The 18,674-nt window shown below is 39.6% G+C and overlaps 1 protein-coding gene and 1 long non-coding RNA gene across 2 annotated transcripts in view; one reads left to right on the top strand and one right to left on the bottom strand.

Annotated features, from left to right (window-relative positions):
• The window catches only part of KDR (kinase insert domain receptor), a 174,364-nt gene that overhangs the window by 120,260 nt on the left and 35,430 nt on the right, over nucleotides 1-18,674 (bottom strand). The window lies entirely within an intron of this gene.
• LOC309662098 overlaps nucleotides 11,077-18,674 on the top strand; it is a 306,967-nt gene continuing 299,369 nt past the window's right edge. The window contains exon 1 of the long non-coding RNA XR_014264513.1: nucleotides 11,077-18,228. This is a non-coding gene — a long non-coding RNA (uncharacterized lncRNA). The remainder of the gene's footprint in view (nucleotides 18,229-18,674) is intronic.

The following is an 18,674-nucleotide window of genomic DNA, read 5'->3' as shown; positions in this document are numbered from 1 at the left end:
TTCCTTCTAAATAATGATATACAAATTTGAGGTCTCCAAACACAGGAATGGGTCTGCACTGTGTATCCATCTGTCTGGTTACATCCTACAGGAAGTAAGATGTGTGTTATAAATCCCAAATCATAATATAGTGGAAAGAACACTGAACTCAGAGTCAGAAAACCTGATTTCAATACCAATTCTGCCACTCACACACTCTGGAAGAAATAAGGGAGATGATCTTCTTTAGCAAAATAAAGGAGAGAATCACTAACATTATGGAATGTTTGGTTCTGTAGATCAGTGGCCAGCTAGGGGGATGGATTATACCAGGTTGCTTTTTCTACTCCATCCAGAGATCTACAATCAGGCCATCACACAATGTCCTGGAATGAGGCAATTCTCCCTCACTCTGGTAAAGAATCAGAATCAGTTACATCACCTGTCAATTATGCTATTCTCTGAAAATCTCAGTGTGTTTTCATAAATTATATTGTAGCTCAATGATGTAAATAGAAAACTGGGTTAATTTTCTCTATGGTGGCTTGAGAACCTTAGTGTGACAGAACCGATAGATGGAAGATGGTAGGTAGGTAGGTAGATAGATAGATAAATAGCTGATAGATAAACAAACATAGGTGATGGGAGGGTAGGTAATGGATAGATGGGTAGACAGAATTGAGGTTCTGAGCATGGTCTCTATAGAGTCAGGCTACCTTGGTTCAAATTACAGCACCACATCTTTCTGGCTGCATCACCTTAAGCAAATTACTTCACCTATTTGTGACGCAGTTAACTTAATGGTAAAATTCAGATAGTAACGATAGTACTTACATCATCAGGTGGTTGTCAGGATTAAGATTATTCATGGAAAGTTTTTAGCATATGCTAGACATATAATGTGCTCCGTAAATGTTAACAATTGATATTGTTTAGGAAACAGTGTATATGTTACTCTTTCACCACCATTCCAACCACCCTCCCTCCAACACATACCCAGAGGTAGCCACTGCTAGCAGTTTGGTTTGTGTTTTTCTATTATATACATAGATACGTGTACACAAACACACATCTTTTGTGTTATCACTTCCAAAAGTGGATTGTACAAGATACATTGTTTTGAGACTTGATTTTTTTGTTGTTTAGCTATATGTCTTGTAGAGCTTTCCCTTTCCCCATACCAGATATAGACAATATCAATACACCAAAATATGTAAATTCATGTCCCTATGGATGGGCATTTAAGTGGTCTCAAATTTCCAATGGATGTCCTTTAGTATATCTTTTTTCTCACGTATGACTAAATCTGTAAGACAGATTACTCTCTTGCTGAGTCATAAGGTATGTGCACTGAAGTGTCTTATATACACTGCTGTTTCATTCCCTAAAAGGACATTATCAATTTATATTCCCATCAACAATTTATGAGCATGTCTGTTTTTCCACACCTTTTCCAACACTGAATATTGTTAATTTTAAAATCTGCCAAAAATAAAATAAAATCTGCCAATCTGGACAGGAATAAAGACACAGACGTAGAGAATGGACTTGAGGACATGGGGAGGGGGAAGGGTAAGCTGGGACGAAGTGAGAGAGTGGCATTGACATATATACGCTACCAAATGTAAAATAGAAAGCTAGTGGGAAGCAGCCGAATAGCACAGGGAGATCAGCTCCGTGCTTTGTGACCACCTAGAGGGGTGGGATAGGGAGGATGGGAGGGAGACGCAAGAGGGAGGAGATATGGGGATATATGTATATGTGTAGCTGATTCACTTTGTTATAAAGCAGAAACTAACACACCATTGTAAAGCAATTATACTCCAATAAGATGTTAAAAAAAAACCCTGTCAATCTGATGGGCAAAATATGGTATTTTATTTTAATTTACAACTCCATGATTAGTTTTGAGATTAAGCAGACTTTGTTAAACCTTTACTGTGTTTTACCTTTTCTCCCAATCATTTATCTGAAAACATTCCCAGTAAGTGTGAACAAGGCACTGTAAACATCCAGCTGGTCACGTGATCACTATCCTGGGTACCCATTTTCCCATGTTAGCACCAAGGAAGGTTAACAAAGAGGAGAGAAGTTTTCTATTAGATAATTGCATCTTTATGCTTTGCTATTTTTTGTATTTCGTTCCTTCTATCATTTGACTTCGAAATCTAAAAACTGAAATTGGTACTATTCTAATAATACTATCTTATGAATAGTTTGCTCAATTACGTGGGAAAAATCAAATAAAACCTAAATGTTCCTATCATAGCAAATTTCCTTAAAAATCTCAACGTCAACACTCATTGTTAATGGGAACATGGGGGAAAAGCGCTATTCTCTAACAGCGCTGGTAAAAATCCAATGTGCTGCAGTCTTTAAAGGAAGCAGTCTGTTAAAGCATCTATTAAAATTGAAAGTATGTGTACCCTTTTGCCCCAGAATTCACCTTGGAATCTAACTATAGATATGATAGCACTTGACTGAAAGGTCATATGTACTAACTAGGTCAGTGCTCAGTTTTCAATGTGAATATGAATCTCCTGGGGATCTTGTTCAAATGCAAAATCTAATTCAGTAGGGCAGGCTGGAACCTGAGTGTCTGTATGTCTATAAAGCTCCCTGGCACGCCAATGCTGCCAGGTCATGGACCACACCTGAGCAGCAAGGATGTTTATCGTAGCACTGTTTATCCAAAAATTAAATTAAAACCAGGAACAATGAGTGAACATTCACTGATAGGCTCAATAAGTTATAAAACACCCGTATCACTGAGTATTCTGCAGACATTTAAAATAAAAATAAAAGTACACTGGTTGATTTGGAGGAAATTCCACAAGCAATGTGCAGAAAAATAGTATAAGATGATCCCATTTTTGTAAAATAGTGATTAAAATCCCCTTCGTGTATGTGTGTATATGTAGGATTATATTATCATGGAGAAAACATGAGAGAATTTTTTTTTAGGTTATTAGTATTAATTACCTCATGGAGGGGATGAAGGTAATGTGAGAAGGAGGAATAAGATAAGCATAAAAAAGGGAAAAGAAAATCCAAAACTTTATACTAAATCGTACGTTTAAAATCATATTAATGGAAACTAATGTATATGTATGAGTACATGTGTAAAGAAATTTTAAACATTTAAGATAAAAAAGTTAAAGAAATAAAAAATAATTAACAACATTAAACAAAAAAATCAAAATCTAGGTTCTTATCTCCCACTAATTAGCTTTTTGAGTTTGGTCTCCCACTTACAGTTAGAGATGACTTAAATATCTCTAGTAATTTCTATGATCCCATCTAGTTCTAAATTCTATGTTTTGGAAAACCTTCTGACAGTTCCTCAAAAGGCTAAGCCTAGAGTTACCAGCAATTCCACTTATATTTATATACTCAGGAGAAATGAAAACGTATGTCCACCCAAAAACTTGTACAAGAATGTTAATAGCAGCATTATTAATAATAGCCAAAAAGTGGAAACATCCCAAATGCCCATGGACTGCTGAATGGATAAAGAAAAGGTGGTTTATCCATGCAATGGACTATCACTCGGCAATGAGAAGGAATGAGGTACTGATACCTGCTACCACATGGATAAAACTTGAAAACATTATGCTAAATGAAAGAAGCCAGTCACAAAGGACCACGTATTATATGATTCCATTTATATGAAATGTCCAGAATAGGCAAATCCATAGAGACAGAAAGTAGATTAATGGTTGCCAGGGGCTGGGGTGGAAGGTGGGAGCAGGGATTGGGGGGCGGGAAGATTAAATTGGGGTGGGGAGGGGAGGGTGATGGCTAAAGGGTATGGATTTCCTTGGGGAGAAATAAAAATGTTCTAAAATTGACTGTGGTGATGGTTGCATATATATCTACAAAGATACTAAAACCCATTGAATTGTACGCTTTAGGTGGCTGAATTGTATGGTAAATGAATCATACCTCAATAAAGCTGTTTAAAAAATTCTATGACTAAAAATAAATTTTCTAATGTGAAAGAGCAAGTAACTCCCTCCATTTCTTGAGATTGTTCCTAATATTGGACTTTTGAATTTTTCTCCTAGAAAAGTAAAAATAACTTAACTTCTACTTTACCAAGAATTTTTATTCATTTTTAATACAGTTTCTGGTGCTCATGTCAATCTAATAAAAGGATATAATGGTTCCACTCTAAATTAATGCTCATTAACCTTAAATGGACCTTTGCATTCCTACTTTTTTCTTTCTCATTCTCCAGGAAACCTTCTCTAAGCTGTCTTTACTTCCTTCGAACCCTTTACTCCAACATTATGGGAAAAAGAAAAGCCATCAGTTGGAATGCCTCATCTCCCATTATCTATCATGTCGACCTACCTACATCTGTTCCTGTCCTATTTTTGTTTCTTCTGACCCCCAAATATCCCTTCTTCTGTGCTTTGGAACCCATCCTTTGCCACTTTCTTAGGACCCCAACACAATAACCCTTTCTTACTCCACAGAGGTTTCAGTGTCCATTCTGCTGCATTGACATTCAGCCTGGTCCCTGGAGTCACTGAAGTTTATATGAGGCTTGCCTTAAATTAATCGTGTGGTGTATATCTTTCATACTTTCTACACTTACAGAATATAAACTTATTTACCATACTTAAAGCTCTTAATATTGTTTTTTATAAAATAAAAGAGATCATAGAGTTAAGATGTTCTTTTTAGTAGCTATATGGTATTCCAGTATATGAATGAGCTATAACTTATTCAAGTATTCCTTGATAGGCATTTGGATTGTCTAGAGCTCCCTGGTAAATAATTTTGCAATATACAACCTTGTAAGTAAATCCATATGTCTAGTGCTTTTGTTTCTTTGGGCTCAATTCATAGTCGTATACTGTTAGGTCATAGCTTATGTCAATTTAAGTTTCAATGGGTACAGACATGTTTTAACAATTCCTAGAAAGTTTCAGCAATTCATCTCCCAACAATATATAAGGGTATCCTTCCCCCTAGCTCTGGCCTATACTGAATGCTATCAATATTTTAAACTCTGACCAATCTAATGGGCAAAAAAAAAAGGTCATTTCATTGTTACTTGCATTTCTTGAGTACCAGAGAAGTTAAAAACATAGACCTCTGGCAAGATAATATCTCAAAATGTTAATTTACACATTTTCCGTGTTCTCTCCCTGGTACCTTTGAACTCTGATGGTTATTTTTCTATCACCCCAGCCCCAAGCCCACTCTAAGCTGCAACAGAGACTCAAAGAAGCCTCAGGCCCAAGTGTAGAACAGGAAGACTTTAATGCTTTTGCTCTCTCAAAGGCTAGTAAGACTCCGGCTTGAAGATGGAAATTGGAGGCAGAAGACCCATCCTAACTAGGGGCAGAGAAAGGGATGGGAAGGATTCCAGGTCACAGAGTAGGAAGGAGAAATATCTTCTGTTCAGAGGACCAGGAAGCAGAGCAGCAGGAAATCACTGCCAGGTAGCTTTTAAGTGTTCACCTTCAACGACTCACTCCCCAGATACTGACAGCCCTCCACCCAACAGTCCTGGACTCTCTGAGCATAGGATAAGGAATTTTAACATCTTGAAAGGTGATAGGGGTGGAAGGTGGGGTGGTGGAGAAAAGAAATCAGGGTGGGGGAGGAAGAACTTAAAGGAAAACCTTAGTTCCCTGACCAAAGCAAACCCAAACAGAACTGGGAGTTTCCCTAAAAGCCTATTAGCACCGTACACGTTGCCACTGTTAACTATTTATTGTCCATTTGCACTTTATCCTCTCTGAATTGCCAGTCCATATCCTTTTCAACTGGACTTTTCTAAAAATGTCATTTTATAAAAGTTCTTTGTAGAGTACAAATACAAACACTTTTTCTGTGAAATGTAGTGCAAATATATTTCCTCTTTGGTAACCACTGAACTTTTGATTTTGCTCATGGTATCCTGTCAACAGAAATTTGGGGTTTTGTTTTTAATGTTGTCAGATCAATATTTTTCTTTATTTTTTCTGGAATTTCTATCTGGCTTAAGAAAGTCTCTCCAATTTCAAGATTATATAACTGTTTTTCTGGATTACCTTTTTATCATGTATGTTATAAAGATGTTATTTTATACAGTTAGATTTTTAATCCAGCTGGAATTTCAGTTTTTATACTATAGCATAACCTAGGTAATGATCTGATTTTATTGCCTGGGTTCAAATCCTGACTCCACCACTTCTTAGCTATGTGACTTTGAACCAGTTACTAAACCTCCCTATGTTTCATTTCTTTCAACTTCAAATAGGGATAAAAACAGTTTTGATGTCAAAAGGCTGTATTGAGGATTGACTTAATACATGAAAAGGTCTTAGAATAGTATCTGACACACAGTAAATGCTCACTAAATGTTAGCTGTTAACTGACCCAGTGGAAAAATCCTGCCACGATTTTTTTTTAACATCTTTATTGGAGTATAATTGCTTTACAATGGTGTGTTAGTTTCTGCTTTATAACAAAGTGAATCAGCTATACATATACATATATCCCCATATTTCCTCCCTCTTGCTTCTCCCTCTCACCCTCCTTAACCCACCCCTCTAGGTGGTCACAAAGCATTGAGCTGATCTCCCTATGCTATGTGGCTGCTTCCCACTAGCTATCTATTTTACGTTTGGTAGTGTATATATGTCCATGCCACTCTCTCACTTCATCCCAGCTTACCCTTCCCCCTCCCCGTGTCCTCAAGTCCATTCTCTACATCTGCGTCTTTATCCCTGTCCTGCCCCTAATTCTTCAGAAACTTTTTTTTTTAGATTCCATATATATGTGTGTTAGCATACAGTATTTGTTTTTCTCTTTCTGACTTACTTCACTCTGTTTGACAGACTCTAGGTCCATCCACCTCACTACAAATAACTCAATTTCGTTTCCTTTTTTTTTTTTTTTTAAACATCTTTACTGGAGTATAATTGCTTTACAATGGTGTGTTAGTTTCTGCTTTATAACAAAGTGAATCAGTTATGCATATACATATGTTCCCATATCTCTTCCCTCTTGCATCTCCCTCCCTCCCACCCTCCCTATCCCACCCCTCTAGGTGGTCACAAAGCACCGAGCTGATCTCCCTGTGCTATGCGGCTGCTTCCCACTAGCTATCTATTTTACATTTGGTAGTGTATATATGTCCATGACACTCTCTCACCCTGTCACATCTCACCCCTCCCCCTCCCCATATCCTCAAGTCCATTCTCTAGTAGGTCTGTGTCTTTATTCCCATCTTGCCACTAGGTTCTTCATGACCTTTTTTTTTTTTCCTTAGATTCCATATATATGTGTTAGCATACTGTATTTGTTTTTCTCTTTCTGACTTACTTCACTCTGTATGACAGACTCTAACTCCATCCACCTCATTACAAATACCTCCATTTCATTTCTTTTTATGGCTGAGTAATATTCCATTGTATATATGTGCCACATCTTCTTTATCCATTCATCTGGTGATGGACACTTAGGTTGCTTCCATGTCCTGGCTATTGTAAATAGAGCTGCAATGAACATTTTGGTACATGACTCTTTTTGAATTATGGTTTTCTCAGGGTATATGCCCAGTAGTGGGATTGCTGGGTCGTATGGTAGTTCTATTTTTAGTTTTTTAAGGAACCTCCATACTGTTCTCCATAGTGGCTGTATCAATTTACATTCCCACCAACAGTTCAAGAGGGTTCCCTTTCTCCACACCCTCTCCAGCATTTATTGTTTGTAGAGTTTTTGATGATGGCCATTCTGACCAGTGTGAGGTGATACCTCATTGTAGTTTTGATTTGCATTTCTCTAATGATTAATGATGTTGAGCATCCTTTCATGTGTTTGTTGGCAATCTGTATATCTTCTTTGGAGAAATGTCTATTTAGGTCTTCTGCCCATTTTTGGATTGGGTTGTTTGTTTTTTTGATACTGAGCTGCATGAGCTGCTTGTAAATTTTGGAGATTAATCCTTTGTCAATTGCTTCATTTGCAACTATTTTCTCACATTCTGAGGGTTGTCTTTTCGTCTTGTTTATGTTTTCCTTTGCTGTGCAAAGCTTTTAAGTTTCATTAGGTCCCATTTGTTTATTTTTGTTCTTATTTCCATTTCTCTAGGAGGTGGGTCAAAAAGAATCTTGCTGTGATTTATGTCATAGAGTGTTCTGCCTTTGTTTTCCTCTAAAGAGTTTTATGGTCTCTGGCCTTACATTTAGGTCTTTAATCCATTTTGAGTTTATTTTGTGTATGGTGTTAGGTAGTGTTCTAATTTCATTCTTTTACATATAGCTGTTCAGTTTTCCCAGCACCACTTACTGAAGAGACTGTCTTTTCTCCATTGTATATTCTTGCCTCCTTTATCAAAAATAAGGTGACCATATGCGCGTGGGTTTATCTCTGGGCTTCCTATCCTGTTCCATTGATCTATATTTCTGTTTTTGTGCCAGCACCATACTGTCTTGATTACTGTAGCTTTGTCTGAAGTCAGGGAGCCTGATTCCTCCAGCTCTGTTTTTGTTTCTCAAGATTGCTTTGGCTATTTGGGGTCTTTTGTGTTTCCATGCAAACTGTGAAATTTTTTGTTCTAGTTCTGTGAAAAATGCCATTAGTAGTTTGATAGGGATTGCACTGAATTTGTAGATTGCTTTGGGTAGTATAGTCATTTTCACAATGTTGATTCTTCCAATCCAAGAACATGGTATATCTCTCCATCTCTTTGTATCATCTTTAATTTCTTTCATCAATGTCTTATAGTTTTCAGCATACAGGTCTTTTGTCTCCTTAGGTAGGTTTATTCCTAGGTATTTTATTCATTTTGTTGCAGTGGTAAATGGGAGTGTTTCCTTAATTTCTATTTCAGATTTTTCATCATTAGTGTGTAGGAAAGCAAGAGATTTCTGTGCATTAATTTTGTATCCTGCTACTTTACCAAATTCATTGATTAACTCTAGCAGTCTTCTGGTAGCATCTTTAGGATTTTCTATGTATAGTATCATCTCATCTGCAAACAGTGACAGCTTTATTTCTTCTTTTCCGATTTGGATTCCTTTTCTTTCTTTTTCTTCTCTGATTGCTGTGTCTAAAACTTCCAAAACTATGTTGAATAATAGTGGTGAGAGTGGACAACCTTGTCTTGTTCCTGATCTTAGAGAAAATGGTTTCAGTTTTTCACCATTGAGAATGATGTTGGCTGTGGGTTTGTCATATATGGCCTTTATTATGTTGAGGTAAGTTCCCTCTATGCCTACTTTCTGGAGGGTTTTTTTAAATGAGCGTTGAATTTTGTTGAAATCTTTTTCTGCATCTATTGAGATGATCATATGGTTTTTCTCCTTCAATTTGTTAATATGGTGTATCATATTGATTTATTTGCATATATTGAAGAATCCTTGCATTCCTGGGATACACCCCACTTGATCATGGTGTATGATCTTTTTAATGTGCTGTTGGATCCTGTTTGCTAGTATTTTGTTGAGGATTTTTGTATCTATGTTCATCAGTGATATTGGCCTGTAGTTTTCTTTCTTTGTGACATCTTTTTCTGGTTTTGGTATCAGGGTGATGGTGGCCTCATAGAATGAGTTTGAGAGTGTTCCTCCCTCTGTTATATTTTGGAAGAGTTTGAGAAGGATAGGTGTTAGCTCTTCTCTAAATGTTTGATTGAATTTGCCTGTGAAGCCATCTGGTCCTTGGCTTTGTTTGCTGGAAGATTTTTAATCACAGTCTCAATTTCAGTGCTTGTGATTGGTCTGTTATATTTTCTATTTCATATTGTTTTATTATTAGCTTTACAACAAATTTTAAAATCTGGTGGGGCAAGTCCCTCTCTCTAATCTTCTTTTTCAAAACTTTCTTGGTGATTTTCCATAGTATTTATCTAAATAAACTTTAAAGTAATATTGTCCTAAAATATTCATCTATACAAACTTAAAAAATTTTTTTAAATAATTTTGGAAGGAAGAATAGAACTAAGATACCAGGTTCACCCTGTCTGGAAGGGAACTAGTACCAAACTAGTACAGAACTACTACCAAAAGTGGAGATCAAGTATATCGTGATTTACTCGAAGGCACTCACAACTTTTGGCATAGGATGCAAATTCCAGAAGTTGCTGGGGGGCAGGGGGGTTATCCCATTCATTCATTCATTCAAACAAATTCCACTATTTCGCTATGCATTGCTCCATTATGGAAATCCAAAAGCTTACACCTGCAAGAGGACACACAGGCAAAACAAGTCACTTAGAGGCAACTGTCACACCGAATTGTCCTTAATCTGGAGAAATGCTAGCTTCTCCCAACACCCTACCCATTCGGAACAACACAAGGATTCTTATGTGTTTACTTTAAACTGTGTTTGGCATGTATGCTTTCTAGGATAAAATAGTTTATCTGGATTTGCAAAATCATTTCCTGTCGTTCCAAGATCAAGCACCATCTTGACTGTAAACACGTACTCTTCTGTCCGCCCGAGCAACTTAGAGGGCACCAATTCAGGTTTCCCTTCCGATCGTGACCAGGAAGAGGCCCAATAAATATTTCAAACATAAAAGGATTGTTATAACAAAGCGGTCTTAAAATCCTCCTGGGTTATCCGAACAGCTTTCCGTTTCATTTTGTTTTCACCTCTACCCCCCGTGAAACTGGAAGAGGTTTTTTTCCTCGGGATGAAACAAAAGTTTATTCACAGAAGGGGTGAGATTAGAAAAGAAAATGAACAACAAAAGCAACAAAAAAAAAAAGTGAGATTCTCATAAGTAAAGGTATAGATATGAAGGGGGAGAGAAAGTTATGTGAGGAAGACGATCTGACCACAGGCCAGCCTTGGTAATCCCTGTTCAGGATGTACCTCCTGATAGCAAGCAATTCCTGCCTCAAAGACAACTCCATGTATTTGTGTTATAAACACAAACCCATCAAAGCATGTATTACACACACCTTACTGTCACATGGCAAATGGTGCCTGGCTTCCAAGATAAGCTTTATGGAGAGTGAAGAGGAAGGGACAAGAGAAATAGGTGAGAGGCCTAGGGAAAAACACTTCCCTTAATCCTTTGATGTCACCAAAGTGATCAGTGATGAAAGAAGCATCATTCTTACGCACCCACCCGCTCCCCCCGCCCCCCCGCCCCGGCCCATCCCTAGACAGAAACTAGAGGCTAAATATCATCCAAGATGGCTCTCCCTTTAAGGAGATGACTTTCTATGAACCTCAAACCAAAACCCAAAGCAAAGGACAGTGGATGCGTTGGCTGGTCATAGCTGCAAGACATTTCTCCAACTTTATTTCTTCAAAGTTGCTCGCAATGAGTGCCATTCTGAACTATTCTAAGAGACTTTATTCTCTTAATCTTCTGTAGATTAAAGAAGGGAAATGATAACCCCCTTGAAATTGTTACAGAAGCCTGACAGCCCAAGGTAATTTATGAGATAAGGTTTAAATTTACAAAAAGTCTAAGTTTAGCTAAATTAGGGATAACAATATCTGGCCCAATAGAAACAAATCACAGTACAACAAAAGCAACTGGACAATTAATCAAGTCAAAGATATATATTACGTAATTATTTTAGGCTTAGTTCTGTGAAAAACACTGAGTGGAGGGGCTTAGGAAAGAGCCACACAATCTCTCTGCTCTAAGGACTGTCTTTCCTGTTAGAATAATACTTAGGCAATAAATTTAAGTAATATGAGGCAATATACGATTATACTTTTAAAACTATGAAGGAACCATACATGTAAACAGACTTCCATCAGGGAGAAAATAGTTCTTTGGATTTAACTGCAGTGAAATTATAATGTAGAACTCAAGCTACAGGGTCAGTTCTTTAAATTATAAATTATTCTAGTTAAAGTATACTTCTTTACCTTAAAATACAACTTTGGGCTTTTTCCTCCTCCAAACTATTATGTAGTTGTTTGCAGAAGGATTTTTCTCTCTTTAGAGTTCTCAAGTTTATGTACATATTTAACATATTTAGCTTTATTCAACTATTTGAAAATAACCTAACCTGAAATAGCATAAATAATAAAATTGTATTCTCCCCCTTGAATAAAGTCAGTCTTAGCTTGAACTGTGAAGCCCCCCATTAAACCACTGAACAGTGTTTGATTACAATTCTAAATAAGAATAAATTAGGTATAGGAAATAACTTGGAAACAAAGCCAATTATTTATCATCATAACAGGTATTCTCCATAGTAAAAAATGGAAGGTCAACAGGCAATCATGCAGAAAATGAACTGAACAGTTGAAGATGACATGTCAGTAATATATACCCAACCCTCCCAAAAGCCACTGACAAAATCCTAAAGGAGGCTCATGTGATTCAGACCAGTTGTCCACACTGATCAAATTCTATAGACAGCTTACAAGAGGAGTCATTCAATAAATATCTATCAAATTGAGCTGAATATTCAACTCTCCACTTTAAGCAGTTATACCCTAAATCATGAGATGAATCAGAAAGCATGGGGAGGAGTGAATTTGAAATTCATTTAATAAGAGCTAAGGTTTATACAATACTTGATCATTCTGAACTTTCACTCAGAAATTGCCTCAGTTGCCCCTAAACAGAACCCTGTGAGGTAGCTAAGAGGTTATTGTCAGCCTCACATTAACAAAGAAGAAACTAAGCCTCAGGGAAGTTACATGACTGCTCACCTGAGGTCACCCCACAAGTAAACCAGCTCGCTGACACCAACACCCAAGCTGGCTGAGCTGCAAAAGCAGCCCTGCCTGTGAGTGTGTAACTCAATTCATCAGAAGTGCATACACATGAGATGTTTTTACTTTTTCAAATAACTGCCACCAACTACTCTGTGGACAACCTCCTTTGCCCTTTTCCAGCTGGAAAGTGCCTCCCGTAATCACACCTCAGGCCGATTCCCTAACTTCCCACCCCTTTTTGGTTACTCAGCGTCTCATTTCAGTTAGCTCCCTTCCTTCCCAGGGCAGGCAGTCGACGGTGACTCTGGGCTTGGAGTTGGCGCGGAGTAGGAGGGCATTCCGTGCACGGCGAGGTGGTGGCGGTCCCCTTTCATGGGCCAGCAGGGCTGCGGGTTCCTGGGACCTCGTGGAGGCCTCGACAGGACCTTCCAAGGGGGGTTCTGCCTGGGGGCCCCGGGCGGGTGTCCCGGAGCCCGGTCTGATCTCGGTGGAAGGTGCCACTGTGGGCCAGGAAACGCGCCTCTCCCACTTGGCTTCTGCGACGCCCAGCAAGCCGGCAGCCTGCGCTCCTCGGCCTCTAAGCTCTGGACCCCGCGGCCCTCGTCCGGGACGGAGCCTCCTCCGCACCCCTGGCCTCCCGGTCACCCCGTCCCTCCCCTTCTCCCTGGGCTCTTGCACGCACTTCCAGGCGGGGCAGAAGATGCCAGTCTCCCCTACCTTCAGACACCCACGAAATTCAGATCGAAATCTTTCGGAGACGCACTCTCCCCCTAGGCTTTGGGAAGAAGAAACAGCGAAGGAGCACGCCCAACCCCTCCACTGGTCTTCTTCCCCATTTCCCACCGTGCAAGACCCCGGACGCCTCCTGGCTGAGCTCCTTATACCCGCCCTGGAAGCAACTTGTGTCTGCATTACTTCTGAACTCACTAGTACTGATCTTTATCCCCTGTACACCAGCGCTACCAGGTAACTTCTGAAGGTAGAAAAAGATCTCAGGAAATGTCCCCATACCGACAATATGCTCGTGTGGGTGGACACGTACGTTGGCTTGAAGTAGAGGTGTTTACCTTTCCCCATTTATTGCTTTAGCTTTGATTCTAGGCTTCACCACGTGCATTGCACAAAACAGGCGCTCAACAAATTATTTTTTTCCTAATGTACGTGACTCTCATCTAGATGAGTTTTGTAAAACCTGCTTTTAAAGAACTTGACATAATTGCATTCATTTTTTTATACTCTACATTTTTATACCTTTCACTGTGGATTTGAAGTGGCCTTTATAATAGTAAATAAACTTTCGTGACTCTTTAAGTTAAAAATAATTGCATCAGGTGTTATTAAAGTTAGTATAATGTAAACGACAAGTTCCAGGATACGTATACAGTGTTACTCAAATGACAAAGTTACAAGAGCTATTAAAACTTCACTGCAACCACAGTATTGTAAACTTTCACTCCCATAGCCCTTACTGTGTATCAGGCTCTGTTCTAAATGTTTTAGGAATGCTAACTCAGTTATAAGTGTTAAATCATGTAATCATTTAGAATCTTTGGGGATAGACAACCTTAGATCTCCATTTTACAGATGAGAAAACTGAGGCTAAAGTCTCATGGCTAGAAAGAGAGCAAGATTTGACTCCAGGGTTTGTACCTCTTAACCACTACACAATATTGTCTCTCTGACTTTATGCTTCTGGAGAATAAAAAAACAACTTCTTACTTGGATTTCTGTCACTTCTAGTCATAGAACTGCTAGCATTTATGAAAGCTTTACGCTTTTACAAAACCACTGCATAAGAGCTTTAAGAGGATCATGTCACTTAACCTCAAATTCTGCTACCCCCCAAGCCCACCCACAAGCCAGATGCAACCCCATTTTACAAATGTGGAAACTGCATCTCCAAGACGTTAAATTCCTTGGCTAAGGTCATAACATTAGTAAATGTCAAAGCCAGGCCACAAACCCAGGTCGGCCTGACACCAGAGTCTGTGCTCTAAACCACGACACTTTGGGTCCTATTCAAAGTGAACTAAATTAGGTTTAGACCCAACCCAACATCCAGCCACCTGGAACAATCACCTACGTTATTATCAAGTCAGAGGTTGCAAACGGATGGCTTCTGGGTTCCAGGCCCTCTGGTGAAGCACGTAAGATCCAACAGCACAGAGTGCATGCTGCACGTGCACGTGACCCTCAGACGGAGCTGAACGGTGACAGCTCCCTTGAATCATGCAAGCAAGTGCTCCGGCCCCACCCAGTCCACGTCACCCAACTCTGCCAGCTGCCTGGCACCTGCAGGCACTTGAGTTCCCAATCCCTAATCTAGAGATGCTCAGGCCAGTGCTGGGTCTCCTATGACCATTGCAAAGTGGTGCAGAATATGAAATAAATTCTTACAAATTGAGCATAGTTTTCTACCATATAAAGCAGACATTTGGAGTGAGGAAGTTCCCATTTTTATGCCCCCTTGTCATTAGGCCAACTCTACTTCACAATCCCACATCAAGGGTCTAAGGGATGGCTCTTGGCAACAGATGGGTGGCACTAACTAACTCTGTTCTCTGGGGAAAATGATTCTCCTAACATAGGGCTAAAGTCAACGTCCATTTGCATGTGTGGTCTCAGCAGTCTTATTTCTCTGTCTGTAGATTGTCATCATACAGCTACATAAGCCTTCCAAGCCTTCTCCTTTCCTCAGGACCTGCAGGGTAAGGACAGTCTGTACTGTCAGCATGATTCATGCGCTAACACGGGGAGGTGCTCATCTGAAAAGAGAAACTTGGCTCCCAGGAGCTCCAGATAAGACATAGGATGTGTTGAGCAAAGGCAAAAGAGGGAGAAAGGACACCTAGTCTCTGCAAAACAGAGATCCGCTGAACACGATAAGGCTGGACAGACAGGGGATTTCTACACAAACGCTGGCTATCTGAACACCATGTGGCTGTCAGAAACATATTTGGGAGCAAGGAAAAGAATAATATGATTCCTCCTCCTGACACATTTTGGAAACTAGCCAATAGTCTCATCACTGAGATATTTTTCTTTTTTCGACACCATGAAAATTAACAGAAGAGTCTGACATTTTATTTCTCTAGGCTATAAATTTGTATACGGAGAGATTCTTCCTTCCTGGGTATAGAATACTTAGAATTCAAGTTATTACTGACTTAACAACAACAACAAAAGACTTTTTATTTGTTTAGATAACAAACATCCAAGTAGCTCTGGATGTAAGTGCAGCTGGATCCAGATACTCATATGGTGTCATCAGGAATTAGTAGCCATCCCTGGCTCTGCTCTCCTTTATGTTGGATTTCTTCTCTGGCAGGTTCCCCTCCTGTGGTAGCAAGATGACTTCCAGAAGCTCTGGGTGTACGTACTGCCAGTTTAGCAATCCCACGGATTTGAGCAAGAGGTTCAGGCTTGTCTCTGTCTGATCTGGCATCGGTCAAGGGCCAGCCCCAGAATTAGTTACTGTGACCGGAGGGATGTGGTGTTATTGGTTGAAACTGAGTTCCCACCAGAGCCAGGAGGTAGTGCCCTCTCCATCCAAACCGTAAGATCAGGGTCAGGGAGATGTGATTTTCCCGCAGAAAGAGATGTACCCTGTGGAGACGAAGGGCACTGGGCAGGCAGACCACAGATGGCCTCTATAGTATTCTTCACTCAGAGCTTGGGGAGGCTTCATTAATTCATTTTTCCCCTGGTCCTTTTTTCAGTATCACGTTCCTTAGCTTCTCAGTTGAAGCCACAAATAAACCAGAAAAGTAAAAATTATTATTTTCATTAGATCGCTCCACCAAATACAATAAAACAGGAGCCAGTATATCAACAAAGGAACTCTTTTCATGAGATTTCCTGGCTAGTCTTACAGACCCAGTAGTTATCTCCAGGTAATAATAAGCATCAAAACGTTATTCACCCAAACTCCCACATATTAATTCTGAGGCTCCACATTACTGGTATAGAGCCAACTCTTAATTATTAAATGCATGGAATATGAGAAACCATGGATAAAACCCAAAGTCTTGCTTTAGCCAACAGACTCAGCCTCTTTCCCAGATAAACCTTCCCCCCAGCTGCAGGGAGCAACTGCGCTGACTAATTTGACTTTCACATCTGGTGGAACTACTCCCACACATACCTAGATAGGTCATACGCTCCTCTACACACTTCACAGAGTCTGATTAATTCCTATCAACTTACCCCAAATGCAAAAGGGGAGCATTTTATCATTTTGGCAAAAAGACTCAATTAACCGAGACTCAAAAAGCCAATGGTGAAAATCAAGTCCAAAAGGTGACATTTTAAACTGAATTCCTTCCTGCCCTACCCCCATCTCCAAGTTGGCCAACATTCTCAACCCTCTTTCCTCCCATCCTCATAACAAAAAATCACTTCTTTCTCCTCTGTCCTTAATTATTCTCTAAGTTTCTGTAACCACCGAAGCATAAACAGATCACCGGGGAGAGGCTGTAGACAAGAAATGGCAAAGGTGGAAGATAGAACCTTGAAGGTAGGAGGATGAAGAGAAGCCAGCTGGTCAGAGACGCTGGATGGGCCGTGGAGGGGGTTTTCTGAATGGAGGGCAACTTAGAAGGGGCTGCTCATGGCATCCCACTTAGTGGTCAATTTCATGAAATTCTCACCCCATTCACTCCAACTGCCAGATAACCTCGTTGTAATCATCAGAAGCCTTCTTCATACTCTGTTTCGGAAACCTCTTGCATATTGAACCCAGTTTGATTGCTAACAAACTGTCCACTCCTTTTTTTAAAATTAATTAATTTATTTATTTTTGGCTGTGCTGGGTCTTCGTTGCTGCGCGCAGGTTTCCTCTAGTTGCGGCGAGCGGGGGCTACTCTTCGTTGGGGTGCGCGGGCTTCTCACTGCAGTGGCTTCTCTTATTGCGGAGCACGGGCTCTAGGCGCGCAGGCTTCAGTAGCTGTGGCACGTGGGCTCAGTAGTTGTGGCTTGCAGGCTCTAGAGCTCAGGCTCAGTAGTTGTGGCTCACGGGCTTAGTTGCTCCGCGGCATGTGGGATCTTCCCGGGCCAGGGCTCGAACCCGTGCCCCTGCCTTGGCAGGCGGACTCTTAACCACTGAGCCACCAGGGAAGCCCCCAAACTGTCCACTCTTGATGTTGATTTGTGCTGCTGCCTCAGCTCCCTGCTAGCATTGTCTCAGGCCTCCTGTGTGCGAGGCACGATGTCAAATGCTGGGCATGAATTATTTGATTCAGTCCTCACAATACTTCCACAGAATGGGATACTCTTGTTATCCCCATTTTCCAGATGAGGAAATTTGGCTTAACTTGCCCAAGGTTAACCTATTAATAAGTGGTAGAGCAGTGACATGACACGAAAATGGAGAGAAGAAAGACGGGACCTAGAAAATCCACATATTGCCTAATCTGTTGTTCCACGATCAGACTATGTTTATATTTTTAAGTAAAGCTATGATCCTCTTTTTAGAATGCCCACTAAGCAAACACTTGATATAAAAATTGTATAGACTGTATTCTTTGATGTAAGGCATGTTAAAGCGTGAGAAATAATTAAAACTATAGGGCGGATTGGATGAAGGTGGTCAAAAGGTACAAACTTCCAGTTATAAGTAAATACTAGGGAGGTACAATGTGGTTAATATAATATATATATATTATAATGTACAACATGGTTAATATAATTAACACTGCTATATATTATATACTGCTCTTAGCAGAAAATCCTAAGAGTTCTCATCATGAGGAAAAAATTGTTTTTTTTATTCTTTTATTTTGTATCTATATGAGATAATGGATATTCACTAAACTTCTGGCAATTATTTCATGACGTATGTAAGTCAAATCATTATGCTGTACATCTTAAACTTATACAGTGCTGTATGTCAATTATATCTCAATAAAACTGGAAGAAAAAATAACTTTAATTCAAATTTTATATACATCTATTCTTTGACCCAGCAATCCCACTTGTAGGAGATAACACTTCAGACAGAAAAGCAAAAGGACATAAAGATGTATGTACAGAGGTATTTATTAAGCACTGAAATA

This window comes from Balaenoptera physalus (assembly GCF_965194825.1).
Source record: "Balaenoptera physalus genome assembly, chromosome: 5".
In the NCBI taxonomy this organism is placed as follows: Eukaryota; Metazoa; Chordata; class Mammalia; order Artiodactyla; family Balaenopteridae; genus Balaenoptera; species Balaenoptera physalus.
Note: the sequence above shows the minus strand (reverse complement) of the source record. Positions and strands in the feature narration are given on the sequence as shown.